Here is a 14,788-nt window from a genome sequence, read left to right as displayed (position 1 = left end):
GACTCTTCCACTTTACATCAGGATGATAGTTGCAAATACCAGGCTGAGAACAGCACTTGTTGTCCCAGCACACTATGCTTTCTCAATCTCTTTTTGCAGCAATCTCTAACTAGGTATTCCCAAAAGCTTTGTCCTGTATTCTGTTCTATTCTTTGTCTATACTATTTCACTTTGTGATTTCGTAGAATTGCTAGTTTAATTATCACTTTTTTTTTCCTAATGAGTTTCAGATCTACTTAGCTAGTCTTATCTTCTCTCTCCTGAAATCCTACTTTCAGGGCTATTATGAGGATTACATCAGATAATAATGGTAAAGTGCTTTCCACAATGCCTGGCAAAATGTAGGTGCTAAATAAATACTTTTTCTTTTCTCTTCACATAACAATTTGTTTAGTCATTTCCCAATGCTTATGGTTTTTGTTGTTGTTGTTTCTAGCTTTTGGTTATCAAAAATATATTCCTATGAAAATTATTATTATATATTGGCCTCCTATTGCTGTCCATTATCTTCTTGGGATATATCTGTTTGTATAGTCTGTGGAACAAAGGGCATAAAGAATTTGGAGTTTTTTTTTTTAAATAAATCCAAATTGTCTTCCAAAATAATTGGATAAATTCACTGCAGCACCAACACTTTCAACCAAAAAATCTATCCCCCAACTCCTATTTTTTGCATTTTTGCTAGCTTGATGAGTATGAACCTCAGAGTTATTTCACATTTCTTAGTTTCTGATTTTGAGCGTTTTTTTTTAAAGTGGTTTTTAATAATTTGTATTTTTGTTCAAATTCTTTTTTTTTTTTTTGAAAACTGTTCAAATTCTTTGTCCATTTAACTTTTTAGGAATGACTCAGTAATAAAGATTTTTGTTGATTCCTTGTAGCTTTAAGATATCACTTTTACTAGCATTAATCTGTATTGTTTCTTTGGATTTGAGCTGCATGGAGGTTATTTGTGCAAAACTTCAAAATTTTAATAGTTGAAAATATCATTTTGTCATTAATGAATTTTTCTAAACCATTTCTAGGTATGAATTTTTCTCTATAATTATGATAACTTACTATGAACTATGTTCTTCATTTGGGGAATAGAGTTTAGATAGTTTATCCATTTGTAATTTATTACAGTACAAGGTGATAGATGCTGATCTAAACTTTTTCCCTTAGACTGCTTTATGTCCTCCCCCCCACCTCCCCACCAAGTTCTTATCAAATAAAGACATTTTTTCAATCAACTAACCATTAAGCATTTTTTAAAAAATCCATTCCAGGGTAATTTTTTTACAACATTATCCCTTGCACTCGTTTCTGTTCCGATTTTTCCCCTCCCTCCCTCCACCCCCTCCCCCAGATGGCAAGCAGTCCTTTACATGTTAAATAGGTTACAGTATATCCTAGATACAATATATGTTTGCAGAACCGAACAGTTCTCTTGTTGCACAGGGAGAATTGGATTCAGAAGGTAAAAATAACCCGGGAAGAAAAACAAAAATGCAGATAGTTCACATTTGTTTCCCAGTATTCCTTCTTTGGGTGTAGCTGTTTCTGTCCATCATTTATCAATTGAAACTCAGGTCTCTTTGTCAAAGAAATCCACTTCCATCAGAATACATCCTCATACAATATCATTGTCAAAGTGTATAATGATCTCCTGGTTCTGCTCATTTCACTTAGCATCAGTTCATATAAGTCTCTCCAAGCCTCTCTATTCATCCTGCTGGTCATTTCTTACAGAACAATAACATTCCATAACATTCATATACCACAATTTACCCAGCCATTCTCCAATTGATGGGCATCCATTCAATTTCCAGTTTCTAGCCAACCATTAAGTAATTTTAAAGAAATTACTAAGTGACAAGCTTTATGTTAGGTGTTAAAGATTCAAATACAAAAGTGAGACAGTTTCTTCAGGGAGTTTACAATCTACTGGATTAACATATTGTTAATGAGTGAAGTAGGAAACTGAAGACTTCTCAAAATAGCTTTGGGTAATTCAAAACTCAGCACCAAGTATCTGTTTAATCATTAAAGCTCTGGGAAGAAGAGCAAAGATTTACTTTTCCAGCAGAAAATGCCTGAGGTAACCCCTTGACCTTTATTTAACTACTTAGAGAAGAACCTAATTATTTAATGGCTTGGAGATATTCCAGAAGCCTCCAAATTGACTATCTCTGTTAATTGAGAAAGCCTGAGATAAACCAAGTCTCCTTAGATAGTTTAGAAACCTTTAACCCCTCTGGCTTAATAATTACTTACTTCTAAATAAATCTTATTGTGAGGGATTATGTGGTTTCTCATAAAATCATTAACTAAGGTAATTTGAACCTATAATCTAAATTTTAGTTTATGAAGGGTTTGGGAAAAATGATATTCTTTGTACAAACTTTACAATAGGGTGCTCATATCAGCTCAAACAAGCATTTGCGAACATTGTAACAAGCTGACCACAACAAATTTAGGCAAACAACCTGTAAATATTGGCTTGACTAGAATTGAGAAAACCTTTGCTACTTCTACTTGGACAGGCAGTGAAAATTAACCAGAGAAGGGGAGGAGGTCATGGGGTCCTGTGGTTTTTGACTATTTAAATTACCTCTTAACCTTTGTAAAATTGGCCTCTTCTCTCTGAAGAACTCAGTGAGCGGACTGCCTGCTTCTCCTGAGATTTCAATAAAGCTCCCAATCTTCACTTTGAGAAATCTCTGAGTAGTCACTTTGAGTTAGGGGCTGCATTGCTGTCCCACACATTACGGATACACAAGGTATAAATGCACATGGACATATATAAGTTCCTGATTCCCCTGTAATGTTAGTGATCTCATCACTGAGTATCATGTATGCATGGATTTACATAAATAAAACTACTGAGCATATATGTGTATATACATATGTATATACTTCTGATATCTATCAATATAATATATGCTTATATATTTAATATACAATGTTTTAGGAAGTAATAGCAATAGTAATATAACAATGATTATATATGTTTTTATATATGTACATATATGTGTACACATACACATGCCCATTCATAGATTTTGAGGAAAAGATAGTTCCTTTCCTGATTCCTCACTTATTAGTATCCCTATCACTGAATATTTATATATATATGTACATATATACATATATAATGGCTAATATACACACACAATATACATATGTATGTCTATTCCAAAATGTTTGGGGGGAGACAGAAAACACTGTAGGAGTAAAAAAAGGGAAAAACTTTTAAAGGAGATGTGAGGGGTGTAGAAGATCCTTACCAAAATGACTGCTCAGAGATCACTCAGTAGAAGGCAGAAAAGTTGTTTATTGAAAACCTCCAGAGGATGAGCCGTCCCATCCCGAGATAGGAAAGAGAGAGCTCCTGGTAGGAGGGCTAAAGAAGTAGTAAAGATACATAGCTTTTATACAAGAAATTACATCCCAAGTAAGAGAGCATTGAGAAGGGAGGGGGAGGCATCTAATTGGTTGTTGCTATTTGGGGAGATTGGAATGGAAGGTTTCTGTTTCCCTGAAATCTCCTGATTTCTAGGAAACAGAAAATCAGGCCTTTAGGCTTAATCAAGCAGACAGTGGTCCAGCTAATAGACTAAATATCGATAAATGTCAAATACCAGTAAATGTCATCAGCTCAGGTTAAGTAAATATGTTTCTAGCTGGCCAAGGCTCACGTAGATATGAGCCTGCACATATTATACAGATCATAGGGGATTCATAGAAATAATAAAATAAAATACAGAAAAAGAACTCATACATTCCTGTACGTTCTTCACCTTATCTATTCCCCACAGAGATAACAGTTGAACTGCCCTTGAAGGGAGGTAGGTGCTACAAGAGAAAGTTTAGAGATTTGGAGATAAGAGGTGGAATGTTGTATGTGAAGAGCAGAGAGTAGTCTACTTGACTGGAATGTAGCATGTGTTAAGGGGAGTGATGTGCAGTAATCTTGGAAAAATTGGAACATACATAACCTCTATAGTGTTGGGGAGTGAGGGGAGAAGAAAGTAATGGAGGAGGGAGAAAGACTTGAAACTCAAAATCTTATTAAAAAGTGAATGTTAAAAAATTGTCTTTAAATGTAGTTGGGAAAAATAAAATATATTAAAAAAAAAAAAAGGCTGGAGACAGACTGTGAGTTTTAAATGGCAGATAGAAGAATTTCCATTATATTGGGTGGTTATGGGGGAACTAATGGAGTTCTTTGAGCAGGAATTCATACTTAGAAAAATCAATTTGTAGTTGTGTGGAGAGGGGGAATACTGGATGCTGAACGAGGCTATTGTAATAATGCAGGTGAGGGTTGATGAAGACCTGGATTATAGTAGTTGTTGGGTGAATAGATAGAAAAGGAATTGGATATTGTGGAGATAGAGTCAATAAGAATTGGCTAGATTGGATAATAGGGAAGGGAGTGAAGTCAAACATTATTCCTGGGTTGTGAACCTTTGTGACTAGAAGAGTGGTGGCCCTGAACAAAAATAGGGAAGTTAGGAAAGGATTGAGGCATCACAGGAACATCTATTCCACATAGGTTAGGTTAGTTTTTCCTTAAAGTTACTGAAACCATCTTCAAGACTTTAGTAGTTCAAGGATTTAAAATTCAAACGGTGTAGCTCAATTCCCTGTACTTCCTGATGACCTAGGGTCAAAGTCTAATCCTTCAAGAATCAGGAGCTTCTACCTCAGGCTTCATATCAGTATGTCACTATGACAAATGTAGAGAAAGCGAAGTTCCACTCAATTGAAAACATGTTGTATTTTTGCTGAATATTCTTTTCATGCTATGACTAAGCAAACTACCTTTTAAAAAAAGAAATAAGCTCTTAAATATTTTACAAGTATCTTATTTTGTTTTGTATATGAGCAAGCCAACCTGAATAAGTCCTCCAATGTTTTGTAATTATTTAGTAATAACAAGATTAAACATTGTTCCTTAGATTTTAGAATCCCCATCTTGAAACAGGGGAAAGGGAAATAATAAAGGGAGGCAAGATCCAAAGATTCAAAAGTTCTGAAATGTTGACTTTGCTTTCTGCAGCTCCATTGTTTCTGGAGGTGCTTCTAAACAGCTCATTGAGAAGTTGCTCATCGATCTAGAGGGAATTAAAGAGTAGCCATTGGAGGGTATTCCATAATATGACAGATGTGAATGTGACCTGTATCTTTAAGAGCTATGTCCAGATGATGATAAATGCTACAAATTATTGTTTGCTGAATATCGATGACTTTTGTATTTTCAAGTGATAATGATCTTTGGGTTTACTATCTGTGGTAGGTCTAGTACCCACTAAACATAAGAATTTGAGGTTCATTTAATAATTGGGTTCAATGAACTAATTGGGGCTTTTAATATGGAATTCAGGGGCTATGATATATGGACTTTATTGAGATTTTTTGGAGAAATACAGTAAGAAATAAACTCGAAGAGAAAATGTCTAATCCTTTCCAGTAGTCCAGAGACCTTTCTAGAATTAGGGATATGGACAAATGTGCCCAAAGCACCCCATTTGACTTGAAGAGGACAGGAGGGTCAGTACTCAGTCCTCAGTACCAACTATATCTACCAAAGCCCAGTACAAGGAAATAGTGGTAGTGATGAGGGGAGCCTGAAACTGAAAGAGGGACCCCAAAATTCTCTAAAAACTTCTTTAAGGAGAAATTCTTGAACCCTGCCTTTGTGAGGACCGTCCTAGGGAACCAAGATAAAGTGGTTTATCTAGGTAGGGCTAGTTTAGTCCTGAGCTGGAGAATTCCAACTCTATTGAATTAAAGACTCATTCAATTCTATTCAATTCCAGCTCAAGCTGTGCTGACCAGCACACAAGAGCAACCCCCAGCTTATAGCCAAGGCTTATAAAATGAGCCAACTTGGGGCTCAGTCCTTGCAGAGAACCTAACATGCCATGCCATGCATAGCAGTAACCTCTCCCCGTTGAAATGATATTCTCTTTCAGTGTTACCCTCTCTTTATCTTCCTCAACTATTTCCTTAACAAGACTTTATATCTCTCTGTCAGGATTTCTCTACTAGAAATTTTACTTCTGTCAGACCTTGCCACTAAGGAATTCAATCTTTCTATTCATGCATAGCAAAGGATGACTTCCCAATGCCAATAATGAACCTCTTTTTATCAGTTTAGTTTTTCAGATTCATAAATTCCATAAGTTCTGGCCCATAACATCTCCTTGTAAGATCAGATCAATCATCCTGAACCATGCTAAATTAGATAATTATTGTCTCTATCAACTCTAATGAGTTAGCAGTTTGTAAAGATTCCAACACCTAATCACCCTAACCCTAATCTCATCAGTAGTACCCATAGCAGGGCTCAGTCTCCATGTAATACACAGTAGAAGAGTGCTCAAGAGTCAGCAGTGGAAGACCTCACTATAATACTCAGACTCTAGACCTCAGTAGAGAGAGATACTACTCTTTCCTTATTATAACTGACTCTGACCCTGATGAGAGCTACTCTGGAAATGTTATCCTTTGTTCTATGGCCTTTGTTTTACTGGTCCTGATTCTCCTCATTATCACCACTTCACATCCAGAGATCTACTGTGAAATACAAAAATTTAACATTACCCATCACATGGACTAGATTATCAAAATCCAAAATTTGATCCTTCCAAAATGAGGAATGGAAGCCTAGAATTTCTGAGCTTCATATTCAGTTATAGTCATATTATATATATATTCTATTACTCCTGAAGGGGGACAGTTTATTGTTTGTTACCTTTTTGCTATTTTTGCCCTTCGGGGAAGAAGCTGAAACACCAGCAGATGGTAGCAGAAGTGTCATTCTCTCCAATAGAGAGCAGAGATGTTTATAAGTGAGCAGCTCAGAGATGTTCATTTCTTTTTCTCTGTTTATTTCATAATTTTAAGAAATCTGATGGACAGCAGCCAAGAATATATTGGTAGCTTGTACCAAGAAGATGTTTGTAGCTCTAGGGTAGGAAGGCACGAATCTCCCTAGCCCTATGTACTGGGCATATATGGTCAGCATGTATATCCCTTTTCCCACTGATAGTATCAGTATAGTATGATTTCATGAGGACACGCTTGCCTGGGTTCTGCACAATGGGCAGCGCTCTCAAGCTTTCTCAGTCACCAGTGGAGGGAAACAATGTGCTTGCTCTCATTCTGTTTAGCATGATGTTTATCAAATACCTTCAATGAGGACAAACATGGAATCAAAGTCAGCTATGGCACCGATGGCAAATTCTTCAACTTGAAAAGGCTACAAGCCAAAACTAAATTGGAGGGACTGTTGGTGCATGATGATTTTGTCTGCAGATGATTGTGCTTCCCTCTAAAGCTGAGATGCAGCAAAGTATGGATCAATTCTCTGCTACTTTCGCTAATGAACACCAAGCAGACACAGGTCCTCCATCAGCTAGCACCACATCATCCATATTAGTTACAGCATATGGTGAAGTTGTGAGTACAGTGGATACGGTCTCTTATTTTGGCAACATCCACATTGATGATGAGATTGACTCATGCATTGCTAGAACTAGCTAAATGTTTGGGAGGCTCAGAAGGAAAGTGTGGGAGAGAAAGGGATTAGACAGACCACCAAACTGAAGTTCTACAGAGCCGCTATGCTGACCTCATTGTTGTATGCCTGAGAAACCTGGACAGTACACCAGCCCCATGCCAGGAAACTGGATCACTTCCATTGGAATTCTCTTAGGAAGATTCTGAAGATCACCTGGTAAGAGAAGATACTGAAGTCTTTTCTCAAACTAAACTGCCAAGCATTCCGACTGTATTACAGAGAGCCCAACTCCAATGGGCTGGCCACATTGTTTAAATGCTAAATGTACATTTGGCCAAAAAGAAAATTCTATGAAGAACTCACATAGGGCAAGCGCTCACAAGATGATCAGAAAAAAGTGATACAAGGACCCTCTCAAGGGATCTCTTAAGAACTTTAGAATCAAGTGTATGACATGAGAAACATTGGCACAGGACTGCTCAACATGGCGTGGCCTTATCAAAGAAGTGCTGTTCTCCATAAGCAAAGCAGAACTGAATTAGCCTAGAAAAAATGTGAGATATGCAAAGTAAGAGAAGCCACTCCAAATATTCATATGAACTACATATGCTCAACCTGTGGCAGAGCATTCTGAGCTCATATTGGTCTGATCAGCCATAATTAGACATACTGTAACTCAACTCTAACATAGTGATATTATTTTTGGTCTTCTTTGAGATCAAAGGAAAATAACTGATAGTGTGTAATGAAAGGAGGATGTACTGATATTTATATATAGAATCTGTCTTCTGACATTTAAAAAATATTATTTTTTTAAATGCATTTTTTTCACTGAATTAATGGTTCTTCTGGTGAAGTGATGGGAGTTTTTTTAATTAAAATTTTATATTTTATTTTTTCTAATTACATGTGAAAAACATTTTTAACACTGGGCTTTTTAAATTTTGAATTCCAAATTTTTTCCTTTTCCCCTTACCTTTTCATTGAGAAAACATGAAATTTGATAAAGATTATACATGTGTGGTGATATAAAACATATTTCCATATTAACCATGTTGCAAAAGAAAACACAGACAAAAAAAGTTAAAAAAAAAAAAAGCATTATTTGATCTGGATTCAGATTCTATAAATTCTTTCTCTGGAGGTAAATAACATTTTTTTCAATCATAAATCTTTCAGAATTGGTTTGAATCATTGTACTAATGTAGCTAAGTTATTCTCAGTTGATCAGTTGATCCCACAATATTGCTGTTATTCATATTTAATATTATAAGACTGCTTGCCATCTAGGGGAGAGGGTGGAGGGAGAGAAGGAAAAGTTGAAACAAAAGTGAGTTCAAGGGATAATGTTGTAAAAAATTACGCAGGCATATGTCCTGTCAATAAAAAGTTATAATAAAAAAATTGCTGTGTATAGTGTTCATGTGGTTCCACTCAGTTCACTTTCTATCGATTCAAATAAGTCTTCCCAGGTTTTTCTAAAACCATTTTGCTCATCATTTCTTATAGCACAATAATATTCCATTGCAATCATATACCACAATTTGTTCAGCTATTCCCAATTGATAGGCATCCTTGCGGTTTCTAAATTCTTTGTCACCACAAAAATAGCTGCAATAAATATTTTTGTACATGTAAGCTCTTTACCTTTTTTTCTTTTCTTTCTTTTTTTTTTTTGCTGAGGCAATTGAGGTTAAGTGAGTTTCCCAGGGTCACACAGCTAGGAAGTGTTAAGTGTCTGAGGTCAGATTTGAACACAAGTACTCCCGAGTTCAGCCAGTGCTCTATCCACTGCGCGTTCCCCTTTTCCTTTTTAAAAATCTCTGGGATACAGACCTAGTAGTGGTACTGCTAGGGTATGCAATGGGATTTCTTCTCTTGGGGAATGACTAAACAAATTGTGGTATGTGAATATGCTGTAATATTAATGTGCTATAAGAGTGATGGAAATGGACATTGTCTTAGGAAATTATGAAGATCTCTATGAAATGATGTAAAATGAGCAGTAGAAGAACAATTTATACAATGATAACATTTTAGAGAAAAATAACTTTGAAAGGCTTTAAAACAATGAGCAATGCAATGAGAAAGAGAGGGAGGGAAGAATAAAAGAAGGAAGGAAGTGAAGTAGGAAGGAGAAAGGGAGGAAGAAAGAAAGAAAGAGAAGAAAGAAGGAAGATCTCTAATACATAGTCTGGCAAAACAAGTTCCTATATGTCCATGTTCAAAGATCTTATATATAGATATTTGTATTTATATTTATCTACATTTTAAGTTCATCATCTCTCTGTAAGAAAATGAGTAGCATATTTCATCTTTGTTCTCTGGACATGTTCTTCCTTTCTCCCTCCCTCCCTCTTTTCTTCCTTCCTTCCCTTTCTCCCTCTCTTCCTTCTTTCTTCCCTTCCCCTCTTCCTTCTATGTGCCCACTGGTGAGAGTCTCCCTAACCATATAATAGTATAACTTCTATACAGCCTGCCCATTCAAGTTTGAGCCCGAGAATAATGTTTCCTTTCTTTGTTTCTCAGAATTAAAGGGACACTGTATTGAGTCTCTTATTTCTCTGTTCATAGCAGAAGAAAACTTGTTTCCATCACATTAGAAAGATAATTAAACATTGATGAGAATACACTCCAGGCTAGACTGGTTTGCTTTTTGTCTCTGAGTATTTACTATTTCTACCTAATCTTTTTTTTTTTTTTTTTGATTGAAGTAATTGGGGTTAAGTGACTTGCCCAGGGTCACACAGCTAGGAAGTGTTAAGTGTCTGAGATCAAATTTGAACTCAGGTCATCTTGACTTCAGGGCTAGTGCTCTATCCACTGCACCACCTAGCTGCCACCTAACTGCCCTCTACTTAATCTATAAAGTACTTAGGAAAGAAATATTTCTTCACAATGAGCCTCTCACTTTTTTCATTTCCAACTCCCCTTTTTGTTTCTTTTGTATTTCTCATTAGAATGGCAGCTGAAGTTTGACAAAGAGGATAAAGAAGCAGGAGTATACTGAGATTTGATTGTGATGTAGGAAAAAGGACATTAATGGGAGTTACTTATTAAGAGCAAAAGGTGATCAAAAACATATAATTACTGATCCATATACCTATTTTGTCTACGTATCTCTGAGAATGATTTGTAGATTTATTGAGAGCATCTTTGATAAAAGTATGAGAAAGTAAGAGAACCTTGCAAATCTCTGATTGGAGGGGTGAAAGGCAACAAAGAACTTTTCCCAGTGTTTCCATCTAGAGAGGGCTCCCAATCTTTCCTTTTTCTTTTTTTTCATTTTTACTCAGCTACATTCCTTTGAATTAAACACCATAAGGTTCCAGTAAACCTCATCATGAGGAAACTTATCATCCTTTTAGATTGCGTCATACCTGGTACTTAAATCTCATTGAATCCCTTCCCCTTGAAGGGCAAGAGGGAAGTAAAAAGAACTCTTCCCCAAACTTTCATTTAAAGAGGATTTCCAGGACACCATTTCTTCATTTTCCACTCAATTGCATTCTTTTGGACTAGATTCTATCATGCCCTACACTAGGTACCTTCCCCTCCCTCTTTCTCCTTTTTCCTGTTCCATTTCACTTTCCTTTTGTATGCTGTCATTGGATTGGACTTCCATTCAGTAACGGGGAACTTGGGTGTTGCAGTATGTAGATGATCTGTTAATAGTGGGGGATACAAGGGAACACATGAGTAGTTATGCCATTGATCTATTACTCTTCTTGGGAGAATTGTAGTTTAGAGTATCAAAAGAGATATTGTAGTTTGTGGAGAGGGAGGTGAAATATTTAGGGCATTTGATCAGTGAAGGCAGCAAAAGATTGGACCCTGCCAAAATCTAGAGAATATTACACATATTCAAACCTAAGACAAAGAAAGAACTATGCAAATTCCTGGGGTTAGTAGGATATTGCTGGACATGGGTTAAGCTGGTATCACTAAACCCTTGGATAAATACCTGATGGAGGAAAGTCCAAATTATATCATATAGGATCAAAAAAGTGATCAGAAGTTTGAGGACTTAAGACATGTGTCAATTTTACCACCTGTATTAGCTATCTCCACTTTGGAAAAACCTTTCCACCTGTTTGTCAATGTTGAGGAAGGGGTGGCTCTGGGAGTCCTTGCTCAAATAAGAGGGGGGAAGAGAAGACCAGTGGCTTTCCTTTCTAAAGTATTAGATCCTGTAGCCAAAAGTTGGCAGACCTGAATACGTATAAGCAGTAGCTGCTACCGCCATATTGGTAAAAGAGAGAAGGAAACACCTTGGGAGGCAATCTTATAGTAATGTCCCACACCAAATAAGGATAGTACTAAATCAGAACGCTGCAAGAGGGCTTACAGATTCCGGAAATTTTAAATATTAGGCAATACTATTAGAAAAGGATGATCTAGTAATGACTCAAGATCATAACTTTAACCCTGTCTCCTTTTTGTCCCTGGGACCAGGACCATCTTCCAGAGAGGAACACTGTTGTTTAGAGTTAATTGATAATCAAACAAAAATAAGAGAAGATTTACAAGAATCCCCAATATCTGAGGGAGTTTATAGATGGCTCATCCAGGGTGGTTAGATGAGAAAAAGAAAAATGGATTTGCTATTGTTGATGGAAATAAAACTTCCATTGTTACCAAAGGCAGTTTACCTGCAGAATTGGTCAGCTCAAACTTGTGAATTATATGCCTTAAATCAAGCGTTGAAGTTATTGAGGGACTAGGATGGGAATACATATACAGCTACAAAATATGCCCAGGGTGTGGTGCATGTATTTGGAAAAATTTGAGAAGAAAGAGGGTTTATAAATAGTAAAAGTAAAGAGCTGGCCCACCATACACTAGTCAGAGAGGAACTTAAAAACATTCTGGCTTCTAGGAATGTAGCAGTAATACATATAAAAGGACATCATAAAGGAGATTCTTTTGAGGAAAGGGGAAACCGATTAGCATAGAAATGTCTAAATATTGGCGAGACATGGATAGGAATCCCCAATTGAAATGTGGGAAGAATTGAAAAAGTTGCACCTTGGATGCTCTCCCAGAAACAAGAGGAGAACGAGGATATTGCTATCAACAGTTTACTATAACAGAGTATAACAGAATAGAATGGGATGTATTAAATTGTATAAAGGAGAATAAGAGGAAAGGGGACATATACAGTGGGTTTGGTTATCAATGAGCTTGATATAATGTCACCCCAGGGACACATGGGGGACATGGAACTTTGTTCCCCACCTTTTGGAGTACCTCTAACTTAATAAATCAATGGCCAGTTGCCAATTGTAGTTGGAAGAAGGAGCAAGGATTATGGAAATGTCAATATGTTACCTTTGTGGGGCGGGGTCCCTTAGGGACAAGAGACCAACTATATTACCCCTTTCTAAGAAATAGCTCAAGCATATTCTCAGGAGAATAACCTGTTGTAAAGGGCCACTATTGGATTTTTGGTTTAACTGCCTATACACACCTACCTCTTACCTGGACAGGGGTATATTATATTGGATTAATAAGGCCAAAATTTTTCTTCCTGAACAGGCAGAAAAATATTTAGGGATTCAGCTATATGATGATCTGGAAAGAGGGAAACAGAGTTTAGATATCTCTATTACCCAGACTGGAGATGCAAATGGTTGAGGGGACACCTAGCCCCCAGAAAGAATAGTTAAAAAACATGGGCTAGCCATCTGGGCTCAAGATGGAAGCTGGGGATATAGATTCCCAATATATATGTTGAACAGGATAATTAAACTTGAAACTATTGTAGAGATTATAACCAATCAGATGGCTAAGGCGCTAGATCTTTTGGCTAACCAAACTACTTATACAGAGAGGCTGTATTACAGCATAGACTTGTGTTGGACTATTTGTTGGCCAAAGAAGTGTGGGGAGCGGAGGGGAGGAAGGAAGGCTTGTATAAAACTAAATTTATCAACATGTTGTATAGGGATTGATGACAATGCGAATCTAGTGAAAGAAATCACTAAGAACATTAGGAAACTTGCTCATGTTCCTGTACAGACCTGGACCTCACCATTCAATACTTCCTAATGGTCCTGATTTGGGGGAAGCTTGTGGAAGCAACTTCTTTAGTTTGACCTTATAGAACTTACTAGTGTTATATTAATCCTCACTTCCATACCTTGTTTAATCCAATTGTAGCTAGAATAGTCCAAAATTCATTATCTAGAATGATTAGGTTGGAAGGGAAAGCTGAAGGGTCTGTTAGATTGATGGTGTTAAAAGGACAAGGGAAGGAGCCAAAAGGAGATGAGGAATTAGATAAGGAATGTGAAATTATGTTACAAAAATTTGAGGAGATCTCAGTGGACAAATCAGTGTGGGGACTGAACAAGATGGAGTCAGATCTCTCAAGACAGTTGTGAAAATCAAGTAAGGTTTCATCAGCCCCAGAGTTAATGTAGACCTAAACCAACAATACACATTAGAACATCCTATTTCCCCTTCCTGCTATTCTTCCATGACATCATTCCCTTCCTATTTCAATCTAAATTAAATATGGGTAGCTATGCTCTTATTGACCAAAGTTCAGTTTGTTAGGGTAGTTCCCACATTTAGAATGTAAGACCCTCAGCCAATGGGTCTCTTGTTTGTTTGACTGGAGTGACTGCCTTCTTCTCCCTAGAACCTATAATAAACCTTTATTTTGCTCTTAGAGATATCACCAGCTTTTTTTTTTATTATATGGTGGTCACTCACCTCTCTGTCTGATTCACACAGGCACTATGCCCAAAGGGCTATCAATAACTGTTTGTGCCCTTTGATAGAGCAGTGTCTCTACTGGACCTGTTTCCCAAAGAGATCATAAAAAAGTAAAAGGACCCACATATACAAAAATGTTTGGAGCAGCCCTTTTTATAATGGCAAGGAACTGGAAATGGGGTCGATGCCCATCAGTTGGAGAATGGCTGAATAAGTTATGGTATATGAGTATTATGGAATATTATTTTTCTATAAGAAATGATCAGCAGGATGATTTCAGAGAGGCTTGGAAAGATTTATATGAACTGATGCTAAGTGAAATGAGCAGAACCAAGAGAACATTGTACACAGCAACAACAAGATTTTATGTGAATGATCAATTCTGATGGTCATGGCTCTTTTCAACAATGAGATGATTCAGGCCAATTCCAATAGACTTGTGAGAGAGAAAGCCATCTAGAAAGAAGATTGTGGAGCCCGAATTAAAATAGTTTTTTCACATCTTTTGTTGTTTGCTTGCTTTTTGTTTCTTTAATTTTTTTTCCCTTTTTT

The sequence above is a fragment of the Antechinus flavipes genome, chromosome 1 (genome assembly GCF_016432865.1).
Source record: "Antechinus flavipes isolate AdamAnt ecotype Samford, QLD, Australia chromosome 1, AdamAnt_v2, whole genome shotgun sequence".
NCBI lineage: Eukaryota > Metazoa > Chordata > Mammalia > Dasyuromorphia > Dasyuridae > Antechinus > Antechinus flavipes.
This window is presented reverse-complemented; position numbering follows the sequence as displayed.